Source organism: Pleurodeles waltl, chromosome 11 (assembly GCF_031143425.1).
Source record: "Pleurodeles waltl isolate 20211129_DDA chromosome 11, aPleWal1.hap1.20221129, whole genome shotgun sequence".
NCBI classification, from domain to species: Eukaryota; Metazoa; Chordata; class Amphibia; order Caudata; family Salamandridae; genus Pleurodeles; species Pleurodeles waltl.
The window spans coordinates 795,297,893-795,313,776 of NC_090450.1; the positions used below are offsets into that span (position 1 = coordinate 795,297,893).

General features: G+C 48.6%; 1 long non-coding RNA gene across 1 annotated transcript in view; it reads left to right on the forward strand.

Annotated features, from left to right (window-relative positions):
• The window catches only part of LOC138265037 (uncharacterized), a 137,120-nt gene extending 121,704 nt beyond the window's left edge, over positions 1-15,416 (forward strand). The window contains exon 4 of the long non-coding RNA XR_011199300.1: positions 15,369-15,416. This is a non-coding gene — a long non-coding RNA (uncharacterized lncRNA). The remainder of the gene's footprint in view (positions 1-15,368) is intronic.
• Positions 15,417-15,884: the final 468 nt, after the last annotated feature.

Below are 15,884 nucleotides of genomic sequence, written 5' to 3' on the forward strand. Positions count from 1 at the left end.
TACCGCCACAGCGGTGGATATCCGTTCACCATATTATGACACACACACACCAATCTGACTGAATACAGCCACACACAAAAATCCGCCACATCAAAGGTCAGTGATAAAGTGGCGGTATCAAAACCCATACCGTTACGCCAACAGAATAACACCCACCACATTATGAGCCACGAATCACCATGGTGGACATTCAACGGCAGTAAACCATTGGTGGTACATTCTGCCACGCTCAAAATGTACAACCACAAACAAAACAACACCACATTGGACAATTCAAACAACACATACCTGACATCCATGCACACACGTCACCCACACACCCACACCACTATAAAACACCCACCCACATTACCCACAACCCTTTACGAATACAAACCATTGCCAGCAGAGAGACACCGAGACCACTGACACAAATAGAGCCACACACTACTCACACCTATACACCACTTACGCACTCCAAATCACACACCCCAACACATTACCCAATACACCCTCACCATCACACCTCACAGAGCACACATGGCACCACAAAGACCCCCCTGTTTCACTGAGGAGGAGCTAAGGGTCATGGTGGAGGAAATCGTCAGGGTAGAGCAACAGCTGTTTGGAGCACAGGTGCAGCAGATATAAATAGTCAGGAAGATGGAGCTATGGCGGAGAATCGTGGACAGGGTCAACGCCGTGGGACAGTACCTCAGAACTATGGATGACATCAGGAAGAGGTGGAATGACCTACAGAAAGGTACATTCCATAGCAGCAAGACACCAGCTCATTATACAGAGGACTGGCGGTAGACCCCCAACTCCTCCCCCACAACTCACAGCATGGGAGGAGCAAGTCTTGGCAATACTGCATCCTGAAGGCCTGGCCGGAGTCGGAGGAGGACTGGACTCTGGTAAGTCAACTCTCTACTATTATCATCCCCCTATCTGCATGCCATCACATACCCTCACCATCACTCCCATCACTCCACTACTTCCCACACACTCAGCCATCACATCTCTTAAATCCTAATGCCGAGCCCTGCATGCTGTACCAATGCATGGACACCCCTCACAGTCCTGCATGGACACTCATCACTAAAGCATGCACAGAATAGAGAACTAACAATCCTACCATACACTAACAAACACAAGTAAAGCTGGCAGGGCATATCCAACCATAGAGGGGACACCAAGGATGTACAATATGTCAGACACAGAAACCATAACACATAATTTACATTCCCACAGGTACCCCAGGCAATGTCAGTGGAGAGGAGGTGCAAGCACTATCCAGTCCCCCAACTGAAGAGGCCCACTGTGATGACAGCAACTCTGGTCTTCTACCTGGCCCATCAGGAACCACTGGGAAGCTGGTTCACCAGGCCCAGTCACACACCACCACAGAGCCTGCCCCATCAGGAAACACCACCACAGCACCCACCCATCGTACCCACACCTCTGTCCCCAAGACACATCAATCAGCAGTGTGTCCACCTCGCACACAAGACAATCAGGGACCTGGGGTCAGTGGCAGTGGGCACACCATTCAGGGGACAGAGGCACAGGCCAACAGGGACACAGGGAGGACTGCTGTGCGTCACGAGGAGGACAGGCCCAGGGAAATGACCTTTCAGGAGTCACTCAGAATTCCTGGGAGCCTATCAACATTCCCAGGACACGATGGGCCAGATCTTGGACAACGTGCAGGAGAACAGGTGGCTGCAGGAGGGACAGTACCAAGGATCAGGGAGGACTTGCAGGCCATCAAAAACACCCTGATCTCCAAAGCAGGGGTGCTAGTAGACATGGCCAACATTATGAGGGAGGCAGTCTCACACCAACGGGCCCCTGCCACTAGCCAGACATCTGAACAGCCTTCCACCTTCACTGCCGCTAGTGGCCAGGAGGCCCCGCCACAGGACTCACAGGCCACCGGAACCCCTCCCCCTGCAGAAGGTGAACCACCTTGCAAACGTTCCCTGTGATCCAGACAGAACCCATAGACACTTGTCAGGATCCCCACCAGGAAATGAGACTCTCCTGATTGCCACCCTTGTGTCCCACTCAGTCACCCTGTCCACCTTGAACTGCCATTGCTCCGCTTCCTATGGCCCCTTGGACAATGCACCTGTGCTGCAAACAGACTGGAACAATACCCTGGACTTTCCTCCATCATTACCCTATCCCATTGCACTTTCACCCTATATGTTAGCACTTCAATAAACACCCTTTGAAAAATATCCATCTGAAGTATGTCATGTATATCAAATATGTATTAATTGAAACAGGTACAAACATTGCAAATTAACTGTACAGAGAATGAGCATAGATTAATGACCTGTAGCTGGCTGTAGTGATCACACCAGGAGTATATGTCAGGTCACCAGCATCTGCAAAATGAATTGCCAGAGGGAACAGTAAGTGGGCATAGACGTGGTAAATATCAGCATGCCATTGCCACACAGATTACAACCAAAGTCATTAAAAAGTAAAGTGACACTGTCCTACCTGTGTGTCATTGGAAGTACTGACGAATCACAGATGTTCTTTTGCCCTCATCCTCATCCTCTGCCTCCTCATCCTCACTGTCCACAGGGTCTACTGCTGGCACACGGGCATCTCCAGTCTCCTCCTCCTGCAGAAATGGGACATTGTGTCTGAGGGCCAGGTTATGCAACATGCAGCATGCCACGACTATCTGGCAGACCTTCTTTGGTGAGTAGCACAGGGATCCACCTTTTAGATGGAGGCACCGAAACCTGGCCGTCAGGAGGCCAAAGGTCCTTTCAATTATCCTTCTGGTTCGTCCATGTGCCTCATTCTAATGTTCTTCTGCCCTTGTCCTGGCATTCCTCACAGGGGTCAGCAGCCATGATAGGTTTCGGTAACCAGAGTCACCTGCAAATATTGAGGGACAACATTTAGCCACACACTATCCCATATGGCCAACATTATAGGCATACAACAACATATACTGGCCCTCATTCTGACCCTGGCGGTCTTTGACCGCCAGGGCGGAGGACCGCGGGAGCACCGCCGACAAGCCGGCGGTGCTCCAATGGGGATTCCGACCGCGGCGGTAAAGCCGCGGTCGGACCGGCACCACTGGCGGGGTCCCGCCAGTGTACCGCGGCCCCATTGAATCCTCCGCGGCGGCGCAGCTTGCTGCACCGCCGCGGGGATTCCGACCCCCTCTACCGCCATCCAGATCCCGGCGGTCGGACCGCCGAGATCCGGATGGCGGTAGGGGGGGTCGCGGGGCCCCTGGGGGCCCCTGCAGTGCCCATGCCACTGGCATGGGCATTGCAGGGGCCCCCGTAAGAGGGCCCCTACATGTATTTCACTGTCTGCTGCGCAGACAGTGAAATACGCGACGGGTGCAACTGCACCCGTCGCACAGCTTCCACTCCGCCGGCTCGATTCCGAGCCGGCTTCATCGTGGAAGCCTCTTTCCCGCTGGGCTGGCTGGCGGTCTGAAGGAGACCGCCCGCCAGCCCAGCGGGAAAGTCAGAATTACCGCCGCGGTCTTTCGACCGCGGAACGGTAACCTGACGGCGGGACTTTGGCGGGCGGCCTCCGCCGCCCGCCAAGGTCAGAATGAGGGCCACTGTGTGGGAACCAGGGCTCACTTACTAGCCACACCCTGTGCCTTTGTAGTTGGCCCATCGAATTTGGGATGACGCTATTCCTCAGGACAAAGGCATCATGCACCGACCCAGGGTACTTAGCATTCACATGGGAGATGTACTGGTCCGCCAAGCACACGATCTGAACATTCATGGACTGGAACCTCTTACGATTCCTAAACACGTGTTTGGGGGGGGACAAATGCAATATGTGTTCCATCAATTGCCCCAATTATGTTGGGGATATGTCCCATTGCATAAAACACGGCATTCACTGTGGCCAAATCCTCAACCTGGGGGAAAACAATGTAGCTGCATATGTGTTTTATCCGGACAGATAACACTCTTGTCAGCCCTATTGAGAACATTGGCTGTGATATTCCTGCTGCAAAGCCCACTGTCACTTGGAAAGAACCAGTTGCCAGGAAATGGAGTACTAATAGCAGTTGTGCAAGAGGGGGGATCCCAGTGGGGTGACGAATAGCAGATATCAGGTCATGCTCCATTTGGGCACACAGCTCTGTGATTGTGGCCCTGTCAAGTCTATAGGTGAGCCAGGGGTCTGTACAAGGGGGTATGTCTCCATCTCCTATTCATCCCCAGCGGAAGGAATCTAAGGGACAAAAGAGTGAAGAGCCAGTCACTAACTGAACAATGGAGATACAACAGTATTTGCTAATGTCTCTTGTGATGCAGCATTATTCCAGAGGCCTGCCCCGCCCTGAAATGGCACCCACCTGTCCTGCATGGAGGGACAGGTGGAAGTAAGGTAATTCCCCTGATGTTGTGCGCCGTTGAGGCAGGTGGTCGGGAACCGCAGTGCAACTCCTCATTATTAACATTGGGCCCTATAGAGTACAGTGACCAATGGTGATCTATGCCGGCGGTGACGGTATACACCGCCGTGGACGTGACCACCATTTTCTATCATATTCCTCACTTCCTACCTGACCTTCCATAGGAAAGGACCTACACTGCATGTGCTGCTGTGACCTGTGTCTGGAACCTACCATGGCCCGTGTGACTGGTGAAAGGGCCCCAGCCTTTACTTTGGAGGAGTTGGAAAGACTTGTGGATGGGGTCCTACTCCAGTATGAACTGCTGTATGGGCCTCGAGACCAACAGGTGACTACACTGTGGGCACGATGCATGTGGCCTGGATGCATAGAGTGGTGTGTGTGAAGGCCTCATGTAAGGGGAGTTGGTGGATGTCCTTTTGGCGGCATACAGGTTGTATGCTGGGCCATGTGTGCCAATGGTGATAGGAACGGGTATGGTGTGCCATATCTGTAACTGGCTGGACTGTTTGTCTAATGGTCTTTTCCTGTGTGTATTGCCTCTGGAGGTCAGCATCCATCAAAAGAAGGGTATATGGCGTGCCATCGCCAAGGAGGTGCGGATCCTGGGGGTCTATGGCAGGTGGATTGCCCACTGTTGCAAACAGTGGGAGGACCTGAGATGCTGGGTACGGAAGACGGGCGAGGCCCAGCTGGGGATGGCCTCACAACGAGGAAGAGGTGCCCGTTGAACCCTGACCCCCCTGATGGCCCGTATACTGGCAGTGGCCTATCAAAAGGTGGATGGGCGCTTGAGACCATCAGCGCAGCCACAAGGGAGTGAGTACAGTGCCCATCATTACAACGTACGCATGGGAGGGTGGTGTCCGGGGGTAGATGTGTGTCAGTGGGTACCCCTAGGCCAGGCCTGACATTGCAGCATAGGTCTCCTGGTGGCTACGATTCTGAAGGGATAATCCTTCTACCTAGCTCATGGGCATCCACTACTGGTCATGGCTGCGTGGGTCCCAGCTGTACTGCATTTGCCAGTGTGTGCCCCGTGTGTGGCTAGCAATATCACTGGCAGTCAATGCTTAGTGCGTAGGCCTGTTCCCTGTGTGAGTGTGCTATGTACGCCAACCTTGGTGTTGGTGCAGCCATTGACCCAGTGTATCCTTTGTATCTCCCCCCCTTTCTTGTTTTGTCATCCTGTCCTTATGTGTATTAGCATCATATGGTGGAGGAGCAGAGGCACAGGTGACGGAGGGAGCTGCATCCCATAGGACCCAGTGTAGTGTGGTTAGTTTTACGAATTCATTGCGCTTTAGCTTCAGGCTTTAGGCCTTTGTGCACTTTGCCCTGAATATATTTTATTCAGTTGCTGACAGCTTAGAGCCTCTGTGTACTTTGCTCTACATGCTTTTTATTAGGCTTCGTACTGTTATTTTTCAAATAGCCAGTTCTACGGTATTGTTTTTTATTCATATCACACTGTTTTGCCTACTTCAGCACTGGAGTTCTCCATAACATATTTACTCTGTGCTTCAGTCAAGGATACAGTCTGGTACATTGCCGATAGACGTGGTAAGAGTTTAGACTTGGCATTCCTGCGTAGGGACATTTTGTGATCACGATGACATGTTAGTTATAAAATCACTTCCTTGTCCCAATACACGCAAGAGGGAGATTCCGACCAGGGAACCACAACTTTTCGCTGACTGCCTAGTTGCAGATGCTGAACCAAGATCACAGGTCTTTGCTCAGGTATGAGGGCTGATGTATCCACAGTGATTCTAATAGGCAAGCTAGAAGCTTAACATGCTGTGCTCTAGATAAAACAAGCAGAGGGAGAGTAGAAACTGTTTGACAATATGATAGCTTTGTTTTTATGTTTTACTCTCCTGGTAACTATTACAATCCTACTGTGTTGTATCGTTCTGGTTATTGCGGCTCACGCCTTAATATCTCAAATACAGTCGTTTTATTAAAACATTATATAAAACTTATACTGTCTTTGTCATTTGTTTATGAGATCATATTGGAAATAAGAGAGTTGGTTTGGATCTGAGTAACCACGACTTCCCTGAGAAGTTCCAAAGATGTCATGCGCTCGGCTGCCAAATCATTCCTTCCAAATGGGAGGAATGAGGCACTGCTAGTTAGCCGGAGCAAAAAACCGGATTTAGGGTGACAGAGTTCTTTACACGTGGGTTAGACTCAGTCCCCCACACCGTTATAGACCCTGCTACCTAGAAATCCAGTAGTCTCATTTAGAATAATGAGAGCCCACGCGACACCAGGAGGCAGAGTCCACTGAATGTGAGGGCACCAGTGGGATGGAGGGCGAGGGGAGCACCTCGGCGGATACTGGAGGGGACACTTCAGACACACATACCTCCTCCGATGGAAGCTCCCTGGTGGTGATGGACACTTCTATGACCACCCCAGCTACAGGTACAGCTGCCACACCCCGTACCAGCACCGTACTCCCAGCAGCCCCTCATCGAGTTGCCCACTCACCCAGGAGGGTTGGCATCTCCTTCGCCCCAGGCACCTCAGGCCCTGCCCCATTTTGCCCTGGTACCCTGAGTGAGGAGGCTATTGACCTCCTGAGATCCATCTCTGTAGGGCTGTCAACTATTGTAAATGCCATCCAGGGGCTGGCAGCCCAGATGCAACAATCTAATGTATTCCTGGAGGGCATACACACTGGATTGGCGGCCAAACAGAGATTGATGCAGGGTCTCCTCTCTGATGGCAGCAATTGTCCCTTGTTCTACCGTCCTCCCTCTAACTTCCACCTCCCAGTCTCATTCTCCTCAACCCCCACCATCCCAGGCACACATACAGACAAGCATGCACACAAGACAACACCCAAGAGTGTCACAGGCAAACACAAGCGCCACCCTTCATCCCACAGGCACTCACACAAACACCATCCAGTTGCAAACACAACAACATCCACTATTTCTACTGTCTCCTCCTCTTCCTCCTCCTCCCATCTAGTTACGTCCACACTCACACCTGCATGCACTACATCATCATCCACTACCAGCATCATCACCACACCAAGCAGAACACACACCTCACAGGCAGACACCTCCACAACATCCATGCACACGTCCCCTGTGTCCTCTCCCACTGTGTCTGTCCCCCCTAAAGTACACAAACGCAATCACTCAGACACCCAACAGCCATCTACCTCACAACAGCATACATCCCATGCACCCAAATCCAGCAGACAGACCTCCAACAACCACTCTCTCATCCTCTACTCCCATTACTTCTCCTCTCTCTCTGCCCAAATGTCCCTTAACACCTGTTCCTATCCATGCTTGACTTCTTCCCTGCCCCAGCAAGCAAGAAGGGCAAGAAGCCTGCATCCAAAAAGCCAAGGAGCCTCAACCAGCAGGCAGGAAGGTCAAGGAGCCTGCACCAGCAGGCAGGAAAGGCAAGGAGCCTGGACCAGCAACTGTGACGGAGCCCCCACCACCAACCATGGTTGTGCATCCATCCGAGGGTGCAGGGGATGTGCAGGAGCCTCCCACCACCAGCAGCACCACCACAGTGCATCTGTCCAAGGGTGCAGGGGGTGTGCAGGAGCTTCCAGCTACCAGCAGCACCACTACAGTGCAGCCGTCACCGCCGGAAGATGCAATGTAATCCTGCCGCCATGGGCTGCTGTGCATCCACTACACTCCAGAACCAGTGGTCAAGACACCCACTCGAGAGACTGTGGCCTTGCACTCCGCAGGACCAAGCACAGGGCATGTTGCTCCCTCCAGAACCAGTGGGCAAGACACCCACTCGAGAGACTGTGGCCTTGCACTCCCCAGGACTAAGCACAAGGCATGTTGCTCCCTCCAGAACCAGTGGGGTATTCACCCACTCAGGAGACTGTGGCCTTCCACTCCCCAGGACCAATCTCAGGGCATGTTGCCCCCTCCAAAACCAGTGGTCTTGTTTCCGCTCCCGGCAGAGGTGCCCCCCCACCCCCCTGAGGTGCCTGCCTATTTACCAACTGGTGCCCCTGCAGCGTTCTCTCCATGTTGATGCAGGTGACAAGTGGGGCCTTGGACTTTGGCCTGTGGCCATGTGGCCCATGCCAAATGAGGACTGGGCTCGGTCCCTCGTTCTGTAAATTTGTATATATCTGTTATGTTACCTAAATTATTATTTCTACTTTTTTGATCTTCTTACAAACACTTTGGCTAAATAGTTTTTTCCTTGCATTTTTAAGCCGAATTAGGGGGATTAACTTGTTTTCTTGGGCAGCTGGTTGTGTGCATGGTGTGTGTGTGTGTGGGGTGTGTATGGTGCATCTGTGTGTCACTCATTTTCCTCCCTCCCTCCCTTGTCCGCCAGGCAATTGTACTCACCGCCGTCGTCTTCACCGTCGTTGGTGTTCGTGGTGGAGCAGAACGTAGAATATCATCGGAAAAACATGCAGCTCGGGTTCCATGGCGGTGTGAATCTTCCCTGTGTTTCTAATGGTGAGTCCTTTCACTTCTAAGGTCTGTTTCCACCAGGCTTTTGATGTTGTTGCTACCGCCCTGGAAAAGGTGACGGATTGTGTTATTGCTGATGGGCAGAACTTTGACTTCTGTCTGGCAGTAGGCAGCTACCACCGTGGTGCCTGTTGTTTCCGCCCTGGCGGTCGGTGTGGTACATTGGCTGTATTTCGGAGATCTTTACACCATGGTCATAATTTGGCACTAGTTACCGCCAGCCTGTTGGCAGTATTGCCGCCACTTTATCACCGACCGCCGGGGTCGTAATTAAGGCCTATGTCCTTCTACAGGGCTGTTAAGGATATTAATTCCTCGGGTTCCAGTGACAACTCAGTTATCACCACAATAAGCCTAGAAGTTTGGGCGAGCCACTACTTTACTCTCTATTACTCAAATATGTCACAGGACTCTCAAGAGGCCGAGGTGGCTACCTGGCCTACCTAATCTCCGTCAGATTTGGCCTGGAAGAGGTTTGTGAGGCGTTTGTTAAGTCACCACCTAATAGGGACCCAGGACCAGATGATCCGCTCTGGAACTGTGGGCCCCTTTACTCTGTATACTCATAATGCTTTTATGGAATGTGGCCTTCCAGACTCTTGGCATACTGCCGCTATTATCCCATTTTTTAAAAAGGTGAGCCGCTCTCCCCATATGTTGTCATCCAATATCTTTGTTGGATTCTGCTGTTAATATTGCTGGGAGGGTTGTATTGGGTCATCTGCTGACTTGGGTCACTGCTTAACAATAAACAACGAATTACAATAGAATTTGTCTATTGTAATTTGTTGTCTATCGTTTCTCTTGTGGAACTTTCACTCCTTTACAATATATTTTGACTCCTGGTCCCTGAGTACCTGTGGGTTCCCTTGTTTTCTGTACCAACTTGGGTCACTGAGTCAGACACACTGTTGGAGGTCCAATACAGTTTCCATTGGGGGCTGGGCATGGTGGAGCATTGTCTCAATCTTCAACTGCTCATTAGCAAGTACTCCATTGCTAAGGAGGGCTCCATATGCCTCACCTTCATGGACCTGTCTAGTGCCTTCGACAGTGTGGTTAGGTCTATGCTGTGGGTCAAGTTGAGTGATCTGGGGAATGGACCCTAGGCTAGTTAAATTTCTACGTCCACTACATTTCGACCTATCAGCATCTGTTCGGTATGGCCCTGCTGGTGAGTGAACCTCCAGCTTTCCGCTGGGGAAGGGCGTTTGTCAGGGATTTGAATTGGAGCCTATACTTTTCCTGCTGTATATCAATGGTCTTGAGAATGCTCTCTCGGCTTGTGTGACAGATGTTCCTGTGGTGGGTGGGAAAAAAGTCCCTGTGCTTCTTTAGGAAAATAAAGCTGTCCTAATGGGTAGAACCCACATGAATCCTAACATTCTCTTCCAGAAATCAGTGGGCTTCATGGGGTCTTTGGGCCTATCCACCAATGGTACCAAAACGTATACTATGTTGTGTGGGCCCAAGTCCATGAAACAAAGAAACGTCTACCTCCAAAGTCATCAGGTTGCTTCCTCCCAGGAGTTCTCATATCTTGGGTGGTTGTTGATGCCAAGTGCAATTGGGGCCCTTGTAAGAGCAAAACAACTCAGAAGTTTACCAGTGTCACTGGTTTTATTTATAGTTTAGCCTCGCATATTATCAGAAAACCTATGGCCCCCTTGCTGAAAGACTTTTGGAGCAAATGTCTCCTCATCCTCACAGAAGAGGCTTACATATGGGGCTATTCTAACAGCTCTGCTCTTCAGATAGAAGAGATTAGAGCTCTGCACCGCCTTCTGGGTTTGTCAAAGATTTTATAAAACTCGCTCCTCTGGCACTTTGGTGTGCCATCTTGATGAACCAATACTCAGGCTTGAACAGGAAGGTAATGTTGGACTGCCTTGCTTGTGACTGAGCCTAGCTTTTCCTTGGTTGTCTTATATCAAACAGGAACTGACTGATTTGGTGAGGCCCAAGCTTTTTTTTGCTCCACTCTCTATCCAAGGCTGACGCAGCTTTGGTTAAAAATGCATTAAAAACCAGGAATAGATTGGACAGAAAGGAACCTGAAGTAGCTAATGTTTCCATTAGGGAATATGATAGATTGCAATCTACACCCCATATGTACCCTTAGTGGTCCTGGATGGACACCACCTGGGACAGAGTGCTGTGAACAAGGTTTAGGCTGGGATAAGTAAGGTGGTATTTAAGCTTCTCACTGGGTCAAGGTAATTATACCCATATGTTAATTTGACCCTGTGATGAGTCTTCTCCCCAGAGTTTGCTCTACTTTACTTTTTATAAATATTATGGGTCCCTCTCTAAAAAGCTCTTAGTCCCATTATTTCAAGCCAGTGGCATTTGAGGATGTGCAGAGGTCTTGTTTGACCTGCAATCCTTGAATTCCCCAGCCCTTTGCTGTTCCATTTGTTCCTTTCTAAAATGTGTGCTAAGTAGGAGGAAACAAATGGCTTTTTGATAGTTTATGATTGTGTCTTGCAGGTATTGTGCAAGTAAAGTCAATGTATCTCAATTTGCTTTGATGCCACTAAAATCTTTGTGCTCAATTCACACTATCATGTGCATGCATATACTTATTTTTACAAATTGCATTTTGTACAGCTGTTAAACCAGTTTTGAAAAGCACAACATTTGGTTTTACACATTTAAAAGTACTTCCAATCAATCAATCAGGGAACTTGTAAAGCGCACTAATCACCCATGAGGGTCTCAAGGCGCTGAGGGGGGGCTGCTACTGCTTAAACAGCCAAGTCTTGAGAAGTCTCCTGAAGGTAAGGAGGTCCATGGTCTGACGAAGGTGGGTGGGAAGAGTGTTCCACGTCTTAGCGGCGAGGTGCGAGAATGATCTGCCGCCGGTGGTTGTTCTGTGGATGCGTGAGACAGTGGCGAGGGCAAGGTTGGCGGACTGAAGCTGTCGGGTCGGGGGTGTAGAAGGAGAGCCGTCTGTTGAGGTATTCCAAAGGAAGGGGTAAGCTCTAAGGCTGCAAATTATTTTTGTACATATCTTTAGGGATAATCATCAACTTCCCTGTGACCCATTTGCACAAAGGAAAAGGCTGAAGATTAACTCTTGCTGACAGGGGTGTAATACAGACCCCTGAAGCCCATGTAGGCCTTTAGTGGGCCCTTTATTCAGCCGAATGGCAAAAAATATCTGTAAAATATAGGAGTTTCAGGGGCCCCTCATCCCATTCTGGAGGAGTTCCCTGCCATTTTGAGTTACACCACTGCCTGTCCATAGTACAAGCAAAACCCTTTCCATGTCAGGAAGGGAAAGGCAATTGAACATCTCCAAAATTGGTGGAGGGGAGGGGCTTCTGCAAGAGGAAACACTTTTAAAAAATGCCATTGAACAAATGGTATGGTATTTCTCATTCCCAATGGGCACTTTAAACATTTCCGCATCTGAAAATCCCTCTGCATATTTGCAATTAGAAATTCACTAATGTTTTCCAAGACTACTCATGTAAAGCTACAACTGTTTTCAAATTTCCAGGCATACTCATAAGAACTTTGTGAATTCCCAAAATGAGTAACCATACACTCATGCAAAGGTGTAAAGCTATGGTGAAGAGGTACTCACGTTTTAGGAATTGGGCCATTTGTTCTCAACATACTTTAAGAATAAACAATAATATAACTCGTTTGTACTTACTATCCTGCTGATATACATCTTGAAATGTTTCATTTTTGTTTGCAAAGGGAGCACATCTGTGGTGTTTCCAGAAATACTTATTTGGTGCACACAGAAGAGCCACAGATAAATATGATGGGTCAGCCTAGTACGAGCAATCTTGAAGAGTGTTAATGTGTGAATGTAGATTCTGGTAACAATTACCATGCATACTTTTGCCTCATGTGGGTCATATGAAATTTGTTTTTATCTTTACTCACACAACCTAGAAACTAGGTATAAATACCACAGAACTGTCCTAAACTTAAGCTAGACAGTTCTCTCCTATGGTGTTTTTAATTGAAATTCTGATGCATGCAGGAACAAGTGCCTCCACCTTCTTCATGCACTGCTTACACTGATTTACATTATCTCACTTATATCATCAAAAATAATACAGTTACAACATTGTAAATTAAATCTTTTGTGAGAACACAGTGCATTATAGAGTGGTTGGTTATAGTTAATGTAGTGTGGTTACAGAGTTGAATACACTGTGTAAACAGTCCTTCTTCCTGACAGGTCAAGAAGTGTAGTGAAGAGTTGGTGTCTGAGATATAATATTTATACCAGGTGACTCATTTGAAGTGAAAGAAGCTTCAAAAAGTTTCCCTTTGAAGCACACAGATTTCCTGCCTTCCCTGGCTCCAGACTAACTATTGGGGGTATGCAGATGAAAATCTTTCTGTGAAAGAGCAGGCTAACTTCAACTATGGTACCTGTTTCAGGATCATGCATCTACTTCAAAAGGCTTTCCGATGGCTGCCCAGCTAGATCAGAAAATCCCTTAGTCAAGCACTAATTGTAAGCTACTTAGATTATACAATGCTCTCATTGAAGCAGTAACTGAAGCTCTCCTAGCTAAACTACAGATGGTGCAGATTACTGCTGCCCGTCTTGTATGCATATTTCTGCCCTGCACTCTTTCCGAACCTACACTCACATCTCTGCATTATCTACCAATAAAATAGCATGCCCTCTTCAAACGCCTGTGCCTAGTGCACAAGTCGCTATCTGGAAACGGCCTACAAAACTAGCTCCAGACCTATTTACCCGCACACAGCCTTAAGTCCAGTGGGCAAATTGTCTACTACGTCCTCAATGCATGCATATGGCCAGATACAGTGAGAGATCATTCTCATACCTAGCACCTCACCATTGGAACAGACTTACCATACATATACGGGCCTGTCCTGACCCTATTAAATAAATATCTTAAAACCTGGCTCTTCTGGTTCCTCCATATCCCTCTTTCCTGTTTATGCACTGTAGTGCCATCAGACCCTCTTGGAGATGATTCCTTTTGCGCTATATAAATTTTAATAACATATCAGGTACTAAATGGCTAAGGCAGGAAAATTATGGGGGTCATTCTAACCCTGGCGGTCCAAAACCGCCAGGGCTAAAATGACGGAAGCACCGCCAACAGGCTGGCGGTGCTTCCCTGCCCATTCTGACCGTGGCGGTAAAGCCGCGGTCAGAAAACCGGGTCCGGCGGTTTCCTGCCGGATTTCCCCCGGCTGGGCAAATCCTCCATGGCGGCGCTGCAAGCAGCGCCGCCATGGGGATTCTGACCCCCTTACCACCAGCCTGTTTCTGGCGGTTTACACCGCCAGGAAGAGGCTGGCGGTAACGGGCATCTAGGGGCCCCTGGGGGCCCCTGCACTGCCCATGCCAGTGCACTGCATGGGCAGTGCAGGGGCCCCCTAACAGGGCCCCAGCCTGCTTTTCACTGTCTGCCTAGCAACTGCACCCGTCGCACACCTGCAACACCGCCGGCTCCATTCGGAGCCGGCTTCAGTGTTGCAGGCCCCCTTCCCGCTGAGCCGGCGGGCGCTAACAATGTTAGCGCACGCCGGCCCAGCGGGAAGGTCGGAATGGCACCAGCGGTCTTTTGACCGTGGTGCTGCCAAATGGCGGTTCCCACCAGGCGGGCGGCATCCGCCGCCCGCCGGGGTCAGAATGACCCCCTATGTCTTTTTCTGTGCAGCGATCTCTGCCCCAACTGCTGAATCACAGTACACATGAGTATATGCTTTAGTAGTAAATGTGGGAGGGACAGGAAGGAGTGGCTAGACAATGGGAGGGGTTAAAGGAGGGTTAGCAAAGGGTTTACAGAGGAACATGCCAACCCACAAAAAAGTAAACCCATTGTTATTCATAAACACAACAGAATCATCTTGAAACTTTGTTATAAACATTGGTAATGTTTCCAAAAGATTTGGTAATATACCACAATACCTTTTTCATATCCATACTGTTGTGTACCTCCTTTTTCACTTTCATTGGAGTAATTCCAGGCAGGTCATCCTTTATAGGATCAAACTAGCAACTAGTGAATTTAATAACACATCACCTATACTTTGGTTCACAGAATTTTTCATGTCTATGTAACTTTTCACATCCGAACTCTTATGTACCTCTTTTCTTTTTTTCTCATTATCATGGGATTAATTACGGGCAAGATATTTCTTAAAGGACCAAACTATTTATTAGTGAATTTAAGCAACCTTCTTCCATACTTTGGTACAAGGAATCTTCCATGTTTCTATAACATTTATGTTACAAGTCAGAAGATTAAGATTTAAAATGGTGCCTATTTTAGACTTGTGAGAGGCGTCAGAAAATGGAGGGACATGAAAGTATCTTTATAGAGAGTTTTATTGATTAAACATAGGGCAATATCAGTCTTTTATCATGTTGTCTTTGATGGCTGTTAGTTCTTTTCCTTTTTTCTGCCTTCTGTCTGGGTCTTCACGCTTGTCCTCTTGTCCTTCTTTCTTTTCCCCAGGGTCAACTCAGGAGGAGCATGTAAAGGAAAGAAGAACACAGGTAGTGGGTAAGTTCTTCCTTATTCTCTCCCTTTCTAGCCTCACCCCCCTTCTCCTTTCTTCTGTTGTTTTCTGAGCAGGATCTTTCCTTGTCCTCGCTCTCTTTCCTTCTTTCTTCTGCTAGTCTCTCCTTATGGTTTTTCTTCTTACTGTCACTCTGCCCTTCTGCTATTTCTCTCGTTTTCCTTTTTTGTTTTTCTCTTCTTTTTATTTTCTCTCTCTCTGGTTAAAGGTGTTCTTTCTTCTCTATCTGTTTTTACTGAGTTTTCTATCTCTCGCTCTTTTCTTCTGTTTATTGGTAAATCACAATAAAAATTTGTTACAACCATCGTGTCTTGTGAATTATGTTCCAAAAAGAGAAAAAAAATGTTTTTTGGAACACTAGTGTCTTTGAGGTCTCAATTATAGTTTTGGGAAAACAAATAAATGGAAAATGTGACCCAAAATAAAATAATGGGCTTCCTGCTGCTAAGGTC